This window comes from Acomys minous (genome assembly GCF_964271855.1).
Source record: "Acomys minous genome assembly, chromosome: 17".
NCBI lineage: Eukaryota > Metazoa > Chordata > Mammalia > Rodentia > Muridae > Acomys > Acomys minous.
In genome coordinates this window covers 63,151,368-63,172,694 of record NC_140500.1, presented here as the reverse complement: position 1 = coordinate 63,172,694, position 21,327 = coordinate 63,151,368, and the positions used below count along the sequence as shown (strand labels likewise).

The window sequence follows — 21,327 nt, the reverse complement described above, 5'->3', positions numbered from 1 at the left end:
AAACATAGTTATCAGTCTATCTTCTTATGTAGACACAATTTAATTTTTATTGTATGGGCATTTTGCCTACATGTATGTTTGCCACTTGCCTGTCTGTTGCTTAGTAAGGACCAAGAAAGAAACAGATCCCTTGGAACTAGGCTTAAGAACAAATTTTTGTCTAACAAGTGAGTGTTCTAAGAATAGAACCTGGGTCCTTTGAATAAAAATATAGTGCTTAACCACTGGATAACCTAAGCATCATCCAAATTAGCGTATCTAGAGGCAATATACATAATAAAATGAACACATAATAATAGATAATTATTACAGGCACACAGTTTTTACTCCTCTCATATGAGTTTGTTTAGTGTCAACCTATACTTGTATACGCACACACAGTTGCATAGAAATAGATGACAGAATTATGTGTACACATGTAATGTAAGGTTATTGTTTAGACTTTTGTTTACATAAAGATAAGCATGTCTCTATACTTTGACTCTTCATAGCCAAACCCCACTACTAATCAAGAGAATTATGAACAATAATCAAGTTTTAACTCCTACCACATTCCCCACCTTTCAAATACAACACACACATACACACACACACACACACACACACACACACACACACACACACACACACCACACAAACACAATATTTCAATTTATTGAGAAAATACATCACCATAGAAACATTTTGGATAGCAGCTTTGGGAGCTATATGAATCTAATTTTTCCAAAATAAATCTCTTTCCACAAAAATGGGCTTGAGGTTAGCAGCTTAGAGCTTTCTATAGAAAGTGATGTTTAAACTGTCTGAGGAAAGAGGCAGAATGATGAGTGGATTTAAGCACCACCTTTCACAGATGTTCTTTGCCTGAACTATTTTATTCCCGTGGTATATACTTAGCTCTATTAAAATAATATTGCCTCCCCAACTTTTATGTGCTTTATGTTCAAATGACTTCATGGTTCTCAAAAGCTGAGCATAGTCTCTTCTTCAAAATGCATTTTCAGATGGGAGGCCAGAGAGGGGGTATTATTGTAAAACCTACAATGTTCATTAAAATATCTATAATTTCAGATATACTAAGGACTGCTATCTTCATTTCTTTATCTTGGAACACAGCAAAGCCTAAAGTACACGGAAGAAAGTGAAGGAACTCTGTACCCCTCCCCACCTTGCCCTTTGCCGGTACACACACTGCTTAACACTGAGTCAGTGTGCAGGCAGACCTGTTTGTTGAGATACAGGGTTCTATTTTTTTCCAAGCTGTAAGCTTACAGATGTTTGTCTAATTGGGGATAAATTATAACTGATTTCTCTTTTCACTTGACACACAGCACCTAACATCTATTAGTCATTATTCCAACAAGAACCCCTCGTGGCTTTAAGATGAAGGATGTCTGCAGGAGGAATTTCACCAGATTATAGGATCATTAGACTGGTCCCGATTCATCATTCTTCATAGAGCTTGGCTGTAATCTGCACATTTATATGATAATATTCTGGTTGTGATGAAATGTTCTTGTATTATATTCTTTAGCGTAAGACTACACAGATTTAACTCTTTCTGTCTCTCCACTCATGAGATGTCACTGTGGATTATGGCTTGATTTCGATGGTTGTAGAAGGAATAAATTGAAAATAAAGGCATAGATTTATGCAGCTTCAAAACACTGTATAAATATCATAAGAATTCCCTTGAGGGAAATAGATATTGCTCAGAACTGTTTCCTGCAATGTTGTGTGTCCTGTTGGAGAAGGATAAAATACGGTTGGAGCCCATAGCTGAATCCTCATCTTCTGTCCCCAGGAACACACTTGGACAGCTGGGTGTTAAAAGTTAACCATAACAAAGATAGTCAGGTGGCATTGAGAGAATTCACCCTGAACCTCAAGGCCTCGACTAGTATCATCCTCCTGTATTTCATCCATAACTGAAAAAGCACCTCATCATCCTACAGAACAGTATCTTCTCCCACACCAATGGCAATGAAACATGAGCAGGAAACAATCCACTAATAAAGGAGGAAGCTCATGACCTACTTGAACCCTCAGGAAAATACATTTCTTCTGCTGTGTCTATTTAGTTTGTTTAATTTGTTTTTGGAGACACTGTCTTTCTTTGAATACTAGGCTGCCCTTGAATGTCCCATCCTCCTCCTGCCTCTGGCTCTCAGGTTCCCAAGTAACAAGTGTGAACCACCACACACAAGCTGGAATTGCATAATTAGTTATGTCTCAAAATAATTTCCCGGGGTCTCCCCTTGTAAAGGATGAAAGGTTCTAAAACAGGAGTGATGCAATGGCTAAGCTACCATCCCTGCAGCTCAGTAGGCACAGGCAGGTGCTAGTAGGGATAATTAAACCAAATTAAATTACAGAGAGCCTGAAAATTTTCTTTTCCCTGGTATTTTGCATGAAAAATGTATGATACCAAAATAAAACCTTTTAGAATATGAACAATGCATTTTTTGTTTTTTTCCAATTAAAAAAAGATTTATTTATTTTATGTATATGAGAGCTCTGTATTTTTTTATTAATTTATTCTTGTTACATCTCAACAGTTATCCCATCCCTTGTATCCTCCCATTCTTCCCTCCCTCCCATTTTCCCCTTATTCCCCTCCCTTATGATTGTTCCTGAGGGGGATTACCTCCCCCTGTATATGTTTACTGAAATCAAACTTTAGTTATTTAGAACATAAATGGCAACTTACAAAAAAAAAAAAGCCCACATGAACCAATGCAAAACACAAAGCAGGTGTTATTTTAGAGTGTGAGATAGCTGCACATACCTCAGGTCAAACAAGTCCTACTTGCCAAGCTGTGTCTGAATGTCTATGAAAAATAATCATTTTTAGGCTCAATTCTGAAATGGAATTTTTAATACAATGTGGCAATTGAATTACTCTCTTTATTTGCCATGCTCATGAAGAACAGCTGAAAATTGTTTTTAACATTAAATTAGTTCCTACCACTTTTCTACACAAAAACTCAGTGAGGACATCCATATAACTAAAGTAGACATCCAGTAATAAATATTTGAAAGAAAACATAAATGGTTTTAAAAGGAAGTGGGTTCTTTGTGGTAGATAAGAGTCTCCCAACTCTAACAGAGGTAGTTGGAGGACCACTGTGTGCTCTCAGAATGCCACAGACAGCCTGAAGTATTTGCTGCTCTCGGGCTTTCTTCTTGCAGAGTTCTTTTCCTAATCCTCAAGACAGTGAGTGATATGGACATGTACATCCTACCATTTGTACTAATATAAAACCGATTTAATTTCTGAGGAATTACAGGAGCATGTGAAGTCTTATTTAATTTTGTATGCAGAAATAAACTCTAGTTGTACATGCTTTAAGTGGAAGAGTGGAGAAAAGAGAACTAAAATATGCATACAAAAACTGTGTGCTTAAATTCCACTTAAAATATTTCTTCTAGATATTTAAATCCTTACATATGTTTAAAGGGATATATGTGTCCGGTGTTCATATCAGAAACAATGAACTTTATGAATTAGATTTTCCATGGTTAATCTAACAGGGGCTCACAGACATTGAACCACCAACCAAAAAGCATGCATGGGATGGACCTAGTCCCTCTGCACATATGTAAGAGAGCTTGGTCTTCATGTGGAACCCTGAACAACAGGAGCAGGGTTGTCTCTGGCTCTGTTACCTGCCTTTGTGTGCCTTTCCTCTAACTGGGTTGCCTTGTCTAATTTCAATGAGAGATGTACCTGGTCCTACTGCAAATTAATATGCCAAGCTGGGTGGATATCTGTGGAAAGCCTCCCCTTTTCTGAGGAGAAAGGGAGGAGGATAGAGGAGAGGAGATAAGAGGGAGGAAATGGGAGTAGAAAAAGTAAATGCATTAATTAATTAATTTAAGAAAAGAAAAATGTAGCCTATGAGTATTTAAACATTTTATAATAGTGATGATTTAAATATGGAAATACAAACACAATATGTAGGTGCTGGATGATATATAAAATCTCATGCATGAAAGGTTGGCTAATTGAGATGACATCACTGTGACAAATGTCTAGAAAAAACTAGATTAAAAGAAGAAAGATTTATTTTGACTCCTGGGCTCAGAGTGTTGTAATTCCTATGGTTAGGGAACCATAATTACCTTGAACACTCTGCCAGACAGGCAGAAGAGAGGAAAGACACTCCACTGTATACATCATACATACAGCTGAAAAACAGAGGCAGGAAAGGGGTATGTACCAAAATCATCTTTCTTCAGCAATGAACTACGTCCTCCATCATAAATGCACATTCTAACTTTCCATTATCCCCAAGTGCAGAGCTACCAGCTGATGTATAAGACTTTAACACATGTCCTTCTGTGGATATTCCATATGAAAACCATATCAAAAGGTTGAGACAAGGATGTCAAATTGAATAGTATGATTCAAGAGATCTCAATGATAGGATTACTCATAAACAGAAGACTCAAAACAAGATGAGGGAGACCATGTTGCTTGATACTATTGTCTTTATGTAAAAGGCAAAACTGGTGAGTTGTTTTAATACTTATTGAATTAGATGGATAATTTTACTAATAAATAAAGCTCTCCAAAGCCCATACTCTCTATCTATATATACAGAGGATATGTTGACTAAATTTATACCTTGATTCCCATCCAGATATACTATCTACCAAGGGAAAACCATCATATCTATGATGTGATATGAATTAGGTAAAATAGAGATGGTGAAATTGGTTCCCTCACTACAAGCTAATTTCTAGAACATTTGAGGTAATAAATACAATTATTTTGGAGTCTCAGGAATGCAAAGTATCTTGGTACCTTGCATTTTCAACAGAATTAAATAGGGTTAACCACCTCTTGAAAATTTTAGAACTGTCCTTGACAATCCTAGCTTAGAAAATAATTTCAGTCCTAGGATGGATTGACAGAAGACATATTTAGATTTCCAAGACTGACATAAGTATGAAGTGGCTAAATTATCCTTCACTAAGAAAAATAAAACAAATTTTATTAAGAAAATTTGGTACTGGAGACCTGGCTCTTTAATTAAGAAGAGAAGATGTTTCATGACCTCCTGATTTAGGAGATGGGTTGTCCTCTTCTTCGTCATCCTTGTGTTTCAGTCATTTGTTTCCCAGAACTCAGCAATGTTTTTCTATGACGTCTGTTTTCAGGTCCATGTTATTTCTTTAGGCAGATGATTCAACTCTATGCATATGTATGGACAAGCTATCAATTTGTATTCTTTAGCTTCTACATGGTAACATACACACCTCTGTGGGAATAACACATCTTAATTAATGAAGAGTTCAAACTAATTTTTGAAGAGTAGGGAGGAAGAAAACCTTCCAAGGATAGTTGAAGTCTGAAGTCTGAAAAGCATCAGGCTTTTCCACAGAGCTTAATCAGGTCTTATTCTAATGGTATAGAGATTTTACAAAACCATTGACAATAATTAAATGCCATTACTGGCTGGAATTTTTTAACTGCCAACTGCAGTCAAAATATTTGTAGTAATAAATGTTTGTGTGGTTCTGCAGTTAGGGGCCCATCAGAGAGCGTAGTGCTCTTTGTTTTGGAAGAAGTACCCAGGCACAAAACAGCCAAACTATAATTCAGTCTTTGCAGCTATATCAGGCAGTGTCTTTCTTACAAAGCATAAGATATTATTCTGGGTAATTTTTTCAAAAAAGTTTTTTGTAGAAAGGATAGGCATGTAAAGTTGTACTATCAAAATTATATAAATTCAAGGCAATTTTTCATATTCCTAAAATTCTAATGCATCTTCTGTTCTTCCCAATAATATATATATGTATATATAATATTTTATTCTATGTGATTATTCCTTTCTGATTTATATGTACATATATAAACATAAAATATATACCTATTTAGGGCATAGATGTTCAGAATTTTTATGTCATCTTGATTTAGTTTTCTTTTGATGAGTATGAAGTGTCCTTCTCATCTCCTTTGATTAATTTCAGTTGAAAGTCTACTATATTAGATATTATGATGGCTACTCCACCTTGCTTCTTGTGTCCCTTTGTTCTGAAGACCTTCTTCCAGCCCTCTATTCTCAGTAAATGTCTATCTTTACAGCTGAGGTGTGTTTCTTGTAAGCAGCAGACTTTTGGGTCCTGTTTGTGCATCCATTCTGTTACTCTGTGTATCTTTATTGGAGAGTTGAGATCATTGATGTTGAGAGAGATTAATGACCAGTGACTATTAGGTCCTTTTATTTTGATGTTGGTTGTGATAGTTTTTTTGTGTGTGCTTGTCTAATTTTTGTTTTGCTAAGTTGAAGGTATCTATTTCCTGTGTTCTCCTGGGTGTAGTTAGACTCCTTCGGTTGGAATTTTCCTTCTATTATCTTCTATATGGCTAGATCTATATCAGTCCTGGGCATACACCTGAAAGATGCTTCACCATATAACAAAGACAGTTGTTCAACTATGTGCATAGCAGCTTTATTCATAATAGAAATAATCTGGAAACAACCTAGATATCCCTCAACCCAAGAATGGATAAAGAAACTGTGGTACATTTACACAATGGAATACTACTCAGCTATTAAAAGCAAGGAACACTTGCAATTTCCAGGCAAATGGATGGAACTAGAAACAATCATCCTGAGTGAGGTAACCCAGACCCATAAATGCATGGTATATATTCATTTATAAGTGGATATTAGTCCAACATAGATGTCCCCCAGAGGATAGTGACAGAAGCTGAGTCTTTTTGGTGGACTCTGGGAAGAGCTCTAAGAGTGGTACGGAAGAATGAGGGTGATGAAAGGACACAGAAGGTTAAGGAACCCCACAATGACACCATCAAGACTGGAGAATCTGGACCCAGGGGCCTGTGCAAACTGCTGCACAAACCAAGGACACCGCATGCAGAGCACCTAGACCACATCTTCAGTTATAGCTAATGGACAGCTCATCATCTGGGATTGTAGGGGGAGCAGAGACTGCCTCTGACATGAACTCTGGTACTCCTGATTTGATTGCCTCTCCTAGGCAGAGACATCAGACAGGCACACAGAAGAAGGGGATGCAGGCTATCCTATCCTGATGAGACTGGCAAGGCTGTGGTCAGACAATAGGGTAGGAGGGGACCTCCTTTCAGAGGTCTCGAGGAGGAGAATAGGGCAGAAGAGGGAGGGAGGGTGAGAACGGAAAGATATAAGTGAGGGGACAGCAATTGGGTTATAATATGAATAAATTATAATGAATTTTAGAAGACTATGTATACATATGTAAATATATATAGAGACCTTATGGAATAAGCCTTATCCGTGTTGGCCTGCCAACCAATGCTGGCACTACGCAGTTCTTGTTTAAGCAACCATATCACGATATTTTAATTTTGTTTCCTTATCAACTCTAGAAGAAATTATGAAGCAGCAGACATTCTGATCCTTGGGCTCTAACAACTGTTTGAGAGAGACTAGGCAGGGAGACAGGGGTAATCTTAAGACTAAAGGAATAAAGATGGGAGACAGGAAGACAGAGAAACATAAATAGAGATGCAGAAATAGACAAACACACACAGAGAAATAGACAGGAGAAGAGGAGGATAAGGAAAGAGAAAGGAAGCATGGAAGAAAAAAAAACTCAGGAAATGCTGATGTGATTCAGAGCAGAAGAGAATGATTTCAAGAGAAATACTGGATATTGGTTAGTTATCAACTAAAACATTTTGAATCAGTTTCATCCAATGAAGAAAACCAATGCATATTTAAAACAAAAGATATAAATCTCAGGTAGATGGTTCAGTGGCTAAGAGTGCTAGCTACTTACATGAGAATCTGAATTCAAAGCCCAGAACCCACATAAAAATTAGCATGTGGCAGTATTCAGTTAGACCTCAACTTTTGCAGTGTGGAGACAGGAGGATTGCTGGTACTCATGCTGGCTCACAGGCAGGCTAGTCTGAAGTTCAGTGAGAGACACTGTCCACATGTAACATGGCAGAGAGCAATAGAAAGTGGCACCTATGTTGTTCTTTGACCCCTGCAGGTGACCACCCACATCCATGCATAAACATGTGTGTACACACACTCTCACATCCAAAAAGAGAGCGAGAGAGAGAGAAAATAAAATTTATTTAAACAAAGATTATATTTGTCCCTTTCAACATCCAAATGTAAAGAGGCTGAATTCTAAACAGTATGCAGGAATTCACAAACTAGTGTCCCATGAGTTTCTGAATAATCTGTTAGAAACCAAAATTAGATGACTAAAATTATAACAGAAAAACATCCACAGCAGGGAACACAGAGAACATAATGACTTACTGACTTAAGACAAAATGAGGGACACACTATTAAAAAGCACCCATTTAGCAGGTTGTTAGGGTCATATCAAAATTAGCTAGTGTCCAATTTAAATCAAATGATGCAAACTACAACCTTTTACACTTTTTAATGGCTCGAGAGTGGTTGCTTAAAAATCTATCAGATACAATTAAGTCAATTATGATACTAAAAACTGTACATTTTAATGAATAATTTTATCAAATATTAAGATTTGCTTTTGATTTAAACTTCAATTTAATTAGTATCTAGTTAGGTGGTTTCCAGAGGAAAGAAAAATATGAAAGAATATCTTCCAAAACCATATGTAATGAGTCAATTCACATTAGAATAATTTAATAATTTTAGCATCTATACTGTATCAGAATTTCTTTTTTTCTTCTTCTTCTTCTTCTCTTCCTCTCAAAAAACTATACTAAAACCTTTTTAATGTCTGAGAAATGAGAATTGTTCTAGTTTGTCCTGTTTTGGCAGTAAAGAGATTTAAATTTATAGTTACATATATAAGACAACTTTGAAAGGCTTTTAAAGATGGGAATTAAAATTGAAGGATAACTAAAAACAGAGGAATTTGAGAAATGATACGGTAGAAAGACCCCTGTTATTTTCTTTGTTGTTTATGTATATTTGCCTCATATGTTTCTGGCTTATACACAAATGAGTCAACAGCCTAGAAATCTCAAGTTATGCAGAACAACATGAGATCTCTCTAGCCTAGGGACAATCTAGAAAAAAAAAATTAAACAAGCAAACAGAGCAAATGTTGTTATATTCAAGCACCATTGAAATAACAAATAAACTCACCTCACTGTCACCCACTCCAGGAACAGCTAGCTATGAGGGGAGAAAAAACTGGTATCAATATTGACTGTCATTAAAGTAGAGTCAGTGAACGCAGAGTAAAGAGATGCTGGCATTTCAGGATGTGCATACCATCTTCTGTACCACAACAGCAGTCAAGACCATAGGCCCATCCACCTGGTATGCTCAAGTACCTTTCCCTTTCCTTGACAGTACAAGAAATCATGGAGAGATGGCACCCACATTTATACCCAGGAACCATAAAGGGACATTTGTTTAGTGTCATGATGGTTATAGTCCCAATAAAATCCTCAAAAGAATGATAGATAAAGCGTTTTACAACTGATACAGAAAGCATACACAAAGGATAAAAGGAAAGACACTGACAGAATCTGGGATCACCTAAGATGGGAGATTCTGGGAGATTTCTTGGAATTGTTTATTAATGTTGAATGACTCAACTTCATTGCAGGTAAGACCACTTGGTAGCTCAAGGCTAGATTATATTATATGGAAAATGTGAGCCAAACATTAGCATGAATTCATCAGTATCTGCTCTTTGTTGCTCACTTATGTGATAAAACCAGGTGCTTCCATCTCCTGCAACCAAGACTACTCTCCTTTATGATAGATTCTAACCTGGAACTATGCATCAAAGCAAACCCTCTCTCTTTCAAGTCATTTTTTGGTCAAAATTTGTATTACAACAGGAAAATAATATAAGTGTCAATAACAAAATTAAAGCATTTAGATTCCTACATTAATAACAGACAAAAAAAACTCTGTGTAATAGAAAATTGCGTCATATATTCTTTAAAAATCCATGAGTCAAAAGTAAGTCTCAAAGAAAACCATGGAGTATATTAAACTGACTAAAAATGAAAAATCTTATTTATGGACATTTAATGGGATACAGAGAAAGCACTAGTAAGAACGAAATTTATAACACTAAATGCATAATGCATAATATAAGAAGAAAAGCCTCCAATCATTAAATCATGATCAGCTGCTATTTCAAGAGCCAAGTTTAAAACTTAAAAGTGCCAGGCATAGCTATGCATACCCCTAACCAAAACTGAGGTAGAGGTGGAAAGAGGGTGATTCAAGGATATGTGGGGTACAGAGACAGACTCTGTCTGAAGCTAGTGAACAAAACACAGTCCTCAATTATAATTTGACTGCCGAAACTGACAGTAAATAAAAATAAATTTACATAGTATAACAACATGATTAAAATACTGAGCAATGCTATCCAACCCCATAACCTACATCTTCTAAAAGCACAAAATGAAAACTAATGAAGGAGGAAATTACAAAATCAGAGCAGAAACCAAAATGATATAAAAAGGCCAACAACAAAATAAACATCGGAAGGATGATAGATAAAGAGCTTTTTACAACTGATACAGAAAACACACACAGAAGATAAACGTGATGACATAAACCTTATTGGAATTAATTGCAAAATATTATTTCAACCCATGGAGACTTCTTAAGGGACAAAAGTGACACTCTGGAGTAGGAGAAAGTATTTGCTGTGATTTATCATGCAAAGGACTAGAATCTAGAATGGAAAGAACTTGGAGCTGGTGAGATGGCACTGTGGTAAAGGTACTTGCCACAGAGCCTGATGATCTGAGTTTGATTCCCTGGACACAGATGATGAGGAGATAACCACCTCCTTCCAGTCATCTTCTAATCTTCAAAGTTTCATGTAGCAAGCAGGAAGCTTCCCCCAACATACAGAAATAAGGAGTAAATAAACGTATTTTTGAAATTACACTATAAAATTTTTAAATAATAAAAAAAGAAACAAATATGTTCATTCTCTGGCTAGAGGTAAAAAGACACGGTACAGTAGCCAGGCCTTTTGCCTACTTTATTTGATCTCCTGTATCTACCACCCTTCTTTACTTGAGTCCCTTCAAATCCTGCAACATTATCTGGCTAGAAATAAGGTTAGAGAGGCAAGGGGGCATAGACCTCTAGACTACCTCCTGCTGATTAGAGATGTTGAGTACCATGGGGCAAGCCCAATATTCATTGCCAGAATACCAGCAATCCAGCAATCCAGCAATCATCCAGCAATCCAGCAATCCAGCAATTTAGTATCTAGCAATTCAGCAATAGCAAAACCAGCAGCAGGATTCAGCAGAAGCAGGGGCAACAGCAGGGAAAGCAGCCACCATCACAGCCCACTAGAGGCTCTTATTTATACCCTATCAATAGTCCCCAGAATTCTAAACGTAAACTATCTGCAACTGGCAAAAATCATGCCCTGCCTAGAGCTTAAGACAAATTATAGATGGTGGCTGTGAAGAATCTGAAGTGCCCCATATCTCTCCTTTACTTTGTTTCCTCCTTGACCAAAACCATAAACAAGCCCCCTTTCTCGTTTAAGCCATTAATTGAAACAGAGACACTAAACTAAATGCCTTTCAGAGCAGTGTTCAAAGTTTTCTTCTATGACCTTGTGACTCATGGCTGCTCTTGCCCGAAATGGCTCACAGTTTTTTCTTGGGAGGGGCATGAGGGTGGGGATGGGGTTGGGGGATGGGCTTCAAGCTCCCAGACCTCCCATTAACAGCAAGGAGTGGCATTAGATATTTCTTTTGGACGTGCACTCGTTTATCCAATGACACTCCTTGCCACAATGTCAGCAAACCCCGGGAAGCCTAGAGGTTCTCTCAAAGAACACAGACAATGCTTGTTCACTTCATCAGAGAGTACCATATTTGTTACATTAAATGCGCATCCTCAATATGAGCTCTGAGGCTTTCAGGGGCTTGGTCACAATTACTTTGTAAAAGGCAAGATTCACTGCAATTAACGCAATGGACATTTTGATATTTGAGACATCTAGCTATAGCTTGTCCCGTGATGTTGATAGGATGTTCATGAGAGCCAGTATCAATTGGATCCCTTATCTACTCATCCGTCCATTCTGCCCATGCCTTGAACAGTCTAATGACTCTTTCACATAGAGTATTCACAGTCTCCAAAGTCAACACCTATTGACAACGACATTCTCTCTCAACACCTTTCTCACATCAGAGTCTGATATGGCCTTGTTTACAACTGGAACCAATGTTTGCCAAAAAGAAAAAAATCTGTTAGGACTTCTCCAGGGCTTTGAACACTCTTAATAAGTGAGGTGGACCTTTTCCTGGGCTGCTCAAATTTATCCCAAGCTCTTGCAGCAGCCAAGCAGCACTGTTCCATAACAGCGTCATCAAATTGAACCTGTTCTTGTCATTCAGAGTACTGCCCTTCATCCAGCAAGGGATCTTTGACAATATGTATTATCCTTGCTCTATTTTGTGGCTCATTGTAACTGCTGATCAGCCTCTAGGACAGTTGGTTACCAGACTTTTTCTGTCTTGAGGAATAAATCTACTTTGGGAACCCCAGTTACTTAATATTTGTTTTACAGAAGAGGAAACAACAGCCTCTTTAATGTCACTTCTATGGGACACTACATTGTCATCATGATCATGATGAGCTCCATTAGCAGGCATACGCTGTACAACTATTGGGAAAACCATGGTGATTGGGTAATCCCAGGCCACCCCTCCTCTGCCCGTGCAGTTGGCTCAAGACAAACCCTTTCTCTCGAAATGAAACAAGCAATTTTCTTTAGACCTGCTCCCCTGCACAGCCTCTGCCTTCGGGGTTCCAGCCACACCCAGGGGCTGTGGGGACTTGAAACCAAAAGCGTGCAGCACTTAGTGGTCTAGCCCAGTTGGCTCCCCCTTTTCATCTGGCAGGAACCTCTTGCTCTCTTTCTCAGTCACCCGGTCTGAGCCCTTTATTCCTCCCTTCTCAAGTGTTATTTGTCTTCCAAGCACTTCCACCTCTACCCGCAACTTTTTCTGTTGCACAGCCAATTTGGCAGTACCTTCAGAAATGAGAGAAGAGAATGACCTTTTAGCTTCCCCAACATACATTGTTTAGTTTCTCAGACCCCTTCATATCCACTTGATTCTTTTAAAGCTCCTCAGACGTTCTCCCAACATTTATTAAAACAGACTGTATGAAAAAGTAAAAAGAAAAGAAATTATAAACTCCTCTCTGGGATCATAGCGGGAGAGAACCCAGTGGTAGCAGCCACAAGAAACTTTTTGCTGACATCCTAAAGCAGAGTATTTATCCCTTCTCCCCTTGTGGCTTCCTCTGTGGCACTAGAAACTAAGTTTTCCATTCTGCCAAGTTCTGTGTGGCTGCCACTTACAGACAGGCCTTTTGGCCACTTTAGTTGGGTTCCTATGTCTACCACACTTCCCCACGCAAATCCCTTCCAATCCCCCAACACTAAGTAGGTGAAAAAGAAGGTTAGAGAGGAGAGGGAGCAAAAGCCTCTGTAGACTACTTCATGCTGATTAGAGGCATCAAGTTCCCTGGGGAAAGTCCAATCTTCATTGACAGAATGCCAGCAATCAGCAAGCCAGCAATATAGCAGTCCGGTAACCCAGCAATCCAGCAATAGCAAAAGCATCAGCAGGAACCAGCAGCAGCAGTGGCAGCAGCATGGGGAGCAGCATGGTGAGCAGCAGCTGCCACAGGTCCTCTTGGGGGCTCTTAAATTTATACTCTCTCACATCCCCTCCAGAATTCCAACATAATCTATCAGCAGTTGTGGGAAAAATCATGCCCCTCCTAGAGCATGAGACAAACCACAGTTAGTGGCGGTGGACAATCTGAAGAGGGCCCATAACAAACCTCATTCACGTAATATAACTGAGATTTTTTTTTTTACAAATCAAATTTTTTACTACGAAGCACTTTAGGCTTTATGCAGACCACAGTAAGTCTTATCCGAGCTTGTCATATGTTCAAAAGTGAAATGAAGTTCGCAGTGAAAAGTCACCCAACACCAGTCAGAATGGCTAGAAAATATTATTAGCAACTGCACCAGAGTATGGAGAGAACTTACAGAGAAGAGCTGACTTAGAGTACTGCTTGCCGGGATGCATTATGCTTCATCCACTTTCTTAGATTTTTTTTCCTACTGCTGCGACAAAATATCCTGATAAAGGCAACTTTTAGGAGGAAAGGTGTTTTGTAGTTCACAAATCCAGATGATAGTCCATCACTGAAAGGAGTTACTGAGGAAGGACCTTGAGAGCGCTGGTCATCTTACATCCACAGTCAAGAGCAGACATCAATGAATTAATGCATATTCTCAGGCTAACCTAATTCTTCTCGGTTATATATGGTTCAGGATCCTAATCTGTGTAACAACACCAAACACTATGAATGATCTCCTTTTTAAAAATATATTTTATTAATTTATTCATATTACATCTAAATTGTTATTCCATCCCTTGTATTCTCCCATTCCTCCCTCCCTCCCATTTTCCCCTTACTCCCCTCCCCTATGACTGTGACTCAGGGGGGACCTCCTCCCCCTGTATATGCTCATAGGGTATCAAGTCTCTTCTTGGTAGCCTGCTATCCTTCCTCTGAGTGCCACCTGGCTTCCCCATCCAGGGGACGTGATCAAATATAGGGCAACAGAGTTCATGTGAAAGTCAGACCCCACTCTCCACTCAGCTGTGGAGAATGTTCTGCCCATTGGCTAGATCTGGGTAGGGGTTCGAAGTTTACGGCCTGTATTGTCCTTAGCTGGTGCCATAGTTTGAGGAGGACCCCTGGGCCCCGATCTGCTCATCATAATGTTCTTCTTGTAGGTTTCTAGGACCCTCTGGATCCTTCTATTTTCCCATTCTCCCTTGCCTCTCACACCTAGATGTCTTTTCTTATCAATGAACTTCAAGACAACCCACGCTTGACCATGGTCTAGTTGGCTGTAGACAATCCCTCCCCAATACTCCTCCTTGATGATTCTAGGTTATATAAAGTTGATAGGCGAAATTAATATATCACATGAATACTTGGGGAAAGTTAAAAATTGTTTAAGAAAAATAAGTTCATACATACACATTCAAATATACTACCCTGTTGACAGGCTAGGGGGTATCATGATTTTGCATTGATGGAAGGCATTGTGCGTAAATCTAGCCCCTTGAGTAACACTTCTATGAAGCAGACAAATATGTTTCTTGCCTTGAGCTGTAGCGACATAAATGCTTCTGTATTTTATGCAGCTGTTAGAAATTAAAGATTTAAGAGAAGATATTGAAATTTCAAAATCTTAGAAAGGACTTAAAGCCTATATATATTTTTATCTTTTGTATATACCGATAATCTTCGGTGTATGACTATGCCACTTAACATTTTCTCATAGCAATACATATTTAATAAAAACAATATTTCAAATATCTTTCATGATTAGTGATACATTCTTGATATGCTGAATAATGGCAGAAAAGTCACAGCTGCCAATCAGCCAAGTGATGACAGAAGTAAAGGTATAGTTTGCAGTTTCCTGTCTATGTTCTGAAGTTCAATCACCAAGTCATTATAGGTATGTATATATATATAATCTGCTTTTACTTGTTTCTGTAATCAGAAGCCTGATTAAAGCAAATTAAGGGAAAATCTGTTTATTCTGGCACAGTGCACCGTGGTGGGAAGTCACAGATGCAGAAGCTTGAGGGAACTGGCTGCAGAACTGTTATGTTCTCTATTTTACACAGTTCAAGATCTCTACTCAGGAAATAAAATGGGAAAGGAAGACACATGTTCTTCTAAGATAGCCTAGGGTAACATCTAGCTTTCTACATAGCTTAGGCTAGCCTTTAACACTCATCATCCTGACTAAGCGTTGAGAGCCCTGAGATTATGGGTACAAATTATGAGGGATAATATATTCCTATAAATTGTACACTCTCTCTTTTCTTCCATAAACTAATTATTAGAGCCTCCTAGTTTTCTTAATTAAATAATTAACTTTTGATTGACAAAGCAAAAGATAGATTTATAGTACACAGTTATCTATATTCATGTTAAACATGATCTAAAGTATAAATAGAAGGGAACACTATAACCCTAGTGATACTCTTTGCATGCTCTTAGAGTAGTGAGAAATTATACTCTATTAACTGAACAGAAATGGACAATGTTTGTGTACTAATAGGAGAACTTTTAACATTTCAGTTTTACATATTTCTCTTCCTAGGTGAAATTCATATTACTACATAGGGAAATGCTGATTTAATTTGTCAATATTATTTATAGCACCATAGTTGGTTTTGTATGCAATATTAATATTATAAGAATAAAAACCTAATTATGCATTTATTACTTACATAATTATGATCCAATTATACTACTAATAGAAAATGCCTTTTACTATGGGCAGACTTCAATAAAGATATTTTTTATAAACTTTACTTGGCATTTAGTGTGCAATAAATGTCTCCATAAATATAAATCCAGTGCTTTCTTGAGAGAGCCCATTTTAAGTAATCAATCCTGGTGACAACAATTTTGTTTAGAAAATATGACTTTTAAATATTGAGTAGATTAGAGCCCATGTTGTTTTCTAAGCAATGCTGTTCCTTCCTTGTAAGTGATGTATAAATCTGCTTTTTTCTGTTTCTTTCCAACTAAAAAAAAAATTGAACCGTGTCATGTCAAAACTGCTTTAATTCCCCTCCTTCGCCTCTTTGTCCTTCTTTTGTACTATTTCTTGGATAATTGAACAAAAATATAAAATATTGAATAAAAGCATACCATGGGAGTATCACTCTCTCTATATATATTATTATTATAAGTTTTATTCAAATGGATCTACATGGGTATATATTTATTATATTTCTTTTTGCACATATATTTATATTATGACACAAAAATAAAATAAACTACTGAGAACAAAATGAACCACAAAACAATCAGCAATTATATAAATGTTACATTCATAGTGATTTGGCTATTTGTATTTGGCAACCTTGAAGAAAACATATTTCCTATCTTGGTGAGTCAGAAATTCTGATGTAAATCAGTATCTATCATATCCCATCTCTATCAACTTAAAACATTGATCTGGACGTAAAAACATGTGAACTCCTAAACAACTAAGCTTAATTGTAAGACTAAGATATCTGGTCTTCAATCTCATCAGACACTTGAGAATGAATATAACTTAATCACCTGAGTTAATCAGAATTTCAGGTTAGCAGTTTCCAAAATGAAAAAAAAAAATGACAGAGACAGTTTGCTGCATGTACAGTCATGCAAAACTCTCTATAACATTGGAGCATCATCTTCAGCTTTCTCGCCCAAGATATCTGACAGACATATTTGTGAGGCAGGAGCTATTGAAGACTTGCTTACTCTGTCTTGACAGTTTGGCCTTCTCATTCAGCCTGCATGGGAAGATCACTCTTAAGTAGCCAAATTTTCAATAGAATTTTGGTTCTACTTCTTATAACAAATGAGCAAGAAAGAAACTCTGTCTGTGGAGAATGTCCTGTCCATTGGGTAGATCAGAGTAGGGGTCCGATGTTTGCTATTGTATTGTCTTTTCTTAGTGCAATAGTTTGAGCAGTACCCACTGGGCCTAATCCACCCATCATGATGTTCTTCTTGTAGGTTTCTAGAATACTCTGTGTCCTTCTATTTCCATATCTGGCTTTGACATGAACTCTGGTGCTCCATATTTGACCACCTCCCCTTGGTGGGGAGGCCTGGTGGCACTCAAAGAAAGAATAAGCAGGCTACCAAGGTGAGACTTGATGGCCTATGACCATATAGTGGGGGAGGAGGTCCCCCTTGGTTATAGACCTTGGGGAGGGGAATACGGTGAAAGCGGGAGGGAGGGAAGATTGGGAGGATACAAGTGAGGGGATAATAATTGAGGTGTAATCTGAATAAATTAATAAAATTAAAAAAGAAACTCTGTTTGTTACCATTACAGAAATGAATGGGTAACCAATGCAAGGAAAACCAATGATATAACAAATGAGTAATACCAAATGTTTAACTACAAGTAAACATCTTTGCAAACTTAAAGTTATTTAAAGGACATTTCGTTTTTTGTTTTTTGAGACAGGGTTTCTCTGTGTAGCCTTGGCTGTCCTAGACTTGCTTTGTAGGCCAGGCTGGCCTTGAACTCACAGCGATCTACCTGCCTCTCCCTCCTGAGTGCTGGGATTAAAGGCATGTGCCACCAGTCCTGTCTCTTAAAGGAGATTCTTAAAGTTTCTAGAGTTAATTTTGTGGTACTATTAGGTGCCAGAATTCATATATGTGACTATGCATCATATTTTGGTGGCTGGCATCTTCAAACTTCACACTTCTGAGTAAAATGAATTAAAATAACAGCAAGTGACCTTCACTGTCAAGCCATTTTGTACTTATTTCATTATTTATTTATTCATTCAGCAAATATATTACCTCAGTATTTTGTGCTACTTTCTGTTCTAGCATATGGACATGTGAAAAAAATTAATGTGTACTTTCATAACATTACAATCAAGTGGAAGACAAAAGTACAATAAAAGCAAGCTAGATATAGCTATACAATAAATTCTATAAAAACTCTTGAGTAGTAGAGGAATAGCAGGGTCCTGTTTTTTTCTTTATTTTGATAAACCCTCTGACATGATGAAACCTCAGAAGGAATCTGGAAAAAAAAATGAAAGAGTTATCCAGGTGACAAACAAAGGGAAAGGCTTTGGAGAAAGGCAATTGTAACCTTATAGGTCTTGTAGAGTGTCAAGATGTGTGAGGGTCAAGTGCAGCTAGCAGGACTGCAGGTAAGGCTGGGAGCTCAGGATAGAGCTTGGGCTTGGAAGTAGGATTCACACATTAATACGAGGAACCATAAACCATTTTTAAAGAGGAGGTACAGTTTTATCTGACTTCTGATAACACGTTTCACCCTGGCTTTGATGTGGAAAAATATTGCAGAGTTGGAGAAGTTAGCAGCAGAATTCCTGACAAGAGACAAATGGAGTATTTCAGGCATAAGATTCTCTGGGTCAATTACTGTAGGATAGGTAGAGGAGACTAGACCCTTCATATCTTTAACATGCCTTGGTCTACGAAGATCCTGAGAATAGAGGAAAGAAGTGACAATCAAATCAAGATTGAGGCCTGAGAAATAAAAAAGACTTAGGGATACATCATCGAGATAGAGAAAGAAGGCATGATGGAAGTTAAGAAAGAGATTAACTAGACATATAGCTACAGTTTGGGGTAAATCCTTTCCAAATGTTAACTCATAGACCTATTTTACACAGAAGATACACAGGAAGACACATAAACACATAAGGGAATGGGAACAAGATGTTGCCTGTTAGCCTCTGCAGATATTCAGGTGTAAATCATTTTGAGGTAGACAGTGATTCTTTTCATAGAGAAAAATGTAACTATTCTGATAACGAAAACACTTGATATCACTTATGTTCTTATTTGTCCCTTTCTTACTTATGATTCTAATTCTTCTTTCTATATTAGAATAACATGTTCAGAAGCAACTTGGTAAGGAAAAGGTTTACTTTGGGTCAGAGGTCACAGCCCATCATCTGCGGGAGCCAATGAAGGACTTCAGCAGGGCAGAGCCTTAAAGCAGAAGTTATAGAGGAATGAAGGAACGGAGGACTGCTGGTTACTAGTGTGCTCCTCGGTCAAGTTCCTGTCTATATCATAGGTTCTTTATAGATGACTCCATCATTATGTCTTCTGAATATTTTTAATTCTTAATAGTTTTTTTCTCCTTCTTCATCTTTTCCTAACACCATCCATCTTATTGTTTTTTCTCAATCTTTTTTCTTTTATTCAGAATCAAAATAACTTTTGCCCCCTTTTATAAAGTGTCCCTGTTGGCTAATTGTAGCATTCCACTACTCATTGGAAATGCAGAGAAGATAAATTGCAAGGTTGTCCCATTGTTCCTCCTATCTTTTTTCAACATCATATCAGAGAACCTGATGTCTGGGCAAATCATAATATTTTCATCTATCTATATTTCTTTGATATCATCCAAAATGTCTTAATGGACTGGTGGGGAGGGATAAAGAGTTGACCCAAACCAACGTTTTTCCTGGAAATCTTATGATTGATGTTTTTAAGTGGTTTCTGACACATAGTACCATTTCTGCTTGGGCTCCTAAAATTCACTTCTCTTTTGGACACGTGCCAACTCCTTTAATTTCTGTACCTTTCATTCCTTGGCAATTCAAATACCACATTCTGACACCCCTTGTTTCTTCCATCTTTGCTTTGGATTTTTAAATTTGAATAAAATGTCATCTCCATCCCTCAATGAAATTAAAATAGCATTCCTTTAATCCAGGTGTCTAATAGTGTGACACTAAAAGTACCAGTAAATGTTTATAAACATTTTTTTTGTTTTTTTGAAACAGAGTTTCTCTTGTAGTCCTGGCTTTCCTGGACTTGCTTTCTAGACCAAGATGGCCTCCAACTCACAGAGAACCTCCTGCCTCTGCCTCCTGAGTGCTAGGATTAAAGGCATGCCCTACTACGCCCAGCTTTATAAACATTTTATATCATCCAAATTAATGAAGTATGCTGTGAGCATGGAATGAAGAATAATTGTGTGTGTGTGTGTGTGTGTGTGTGTGTGTGTGTGTGTGTGTTAGTTTCTTTAGTTTTCTCATTGCTGTGACCTAGTGCCTGACACAAATAAGTGTAAAGAGGGAAGAATGTATTTAGACTGACAGGTGGCGGGAATAGGCTCATCATAGCACAAAAGAGATGGAAATAAGAGCAGGAGGCATCTGATCACACTGCATCTACACTCAGGAAGAATAAAAATAAAGGAAGAGGGGCTGGGCTGCCGAACCTCAAGTTTCACAGCCAGGTGTTCACTTCCTCCAGGAAAGATGCCATCTTGTGAATCAGTGGTTCTCAAGCTGTGGCTTTCAACCCCCTTTGGGGGTCAAAAATTAGATATCCTGTGTATCTGATATGTACATTATGTTTCATAACAGTAGCACAATCGCAGTTATGAAGTAGCAGCAAAAATAATTCTGTGGTTGGGGGGTCACTTCAGCATGAGGAACTGTATTTACACAGTTATAGTTGTAGCACGAGGAAGGTTGAGAACCACTGCACTAAAGGGTCTGTGACCTTCAAAAACTGAGCCACCCACTGGGATCCATGTATTCAAGTATATGATCTGATAGGGGACATTCTTTTTCAAAGCAGACCAGTTGGTTTCTTCGTTATTACCAGCTTGTCTCCCTTTTATGAAAATGTAAGTAAAACATCCTAAGAAAAAAAATGTTTCATTATTAATTTTAACAACAATTTTAATTCTGCATTGAGTAGGATTAGGCTTTTC

At 37.7% G+C, this 21,327-nt stretch overlaps 1 protein-coding gene across 2 annotated transcripts in view; it reads left to right on the top strand.

Annotated features, from left to right (window-relative positions):
- LRRTM4 (leucine rich repeat transmembrane neuronal 4) overlaps positions 1-21,327 on the top strand; it is a 751,767-nt gene that overhangs the window by 459,991 nt on the left and 270,449 nt on the right. The gene's annotated exons all lie outside the window — the stretch shown is intronic.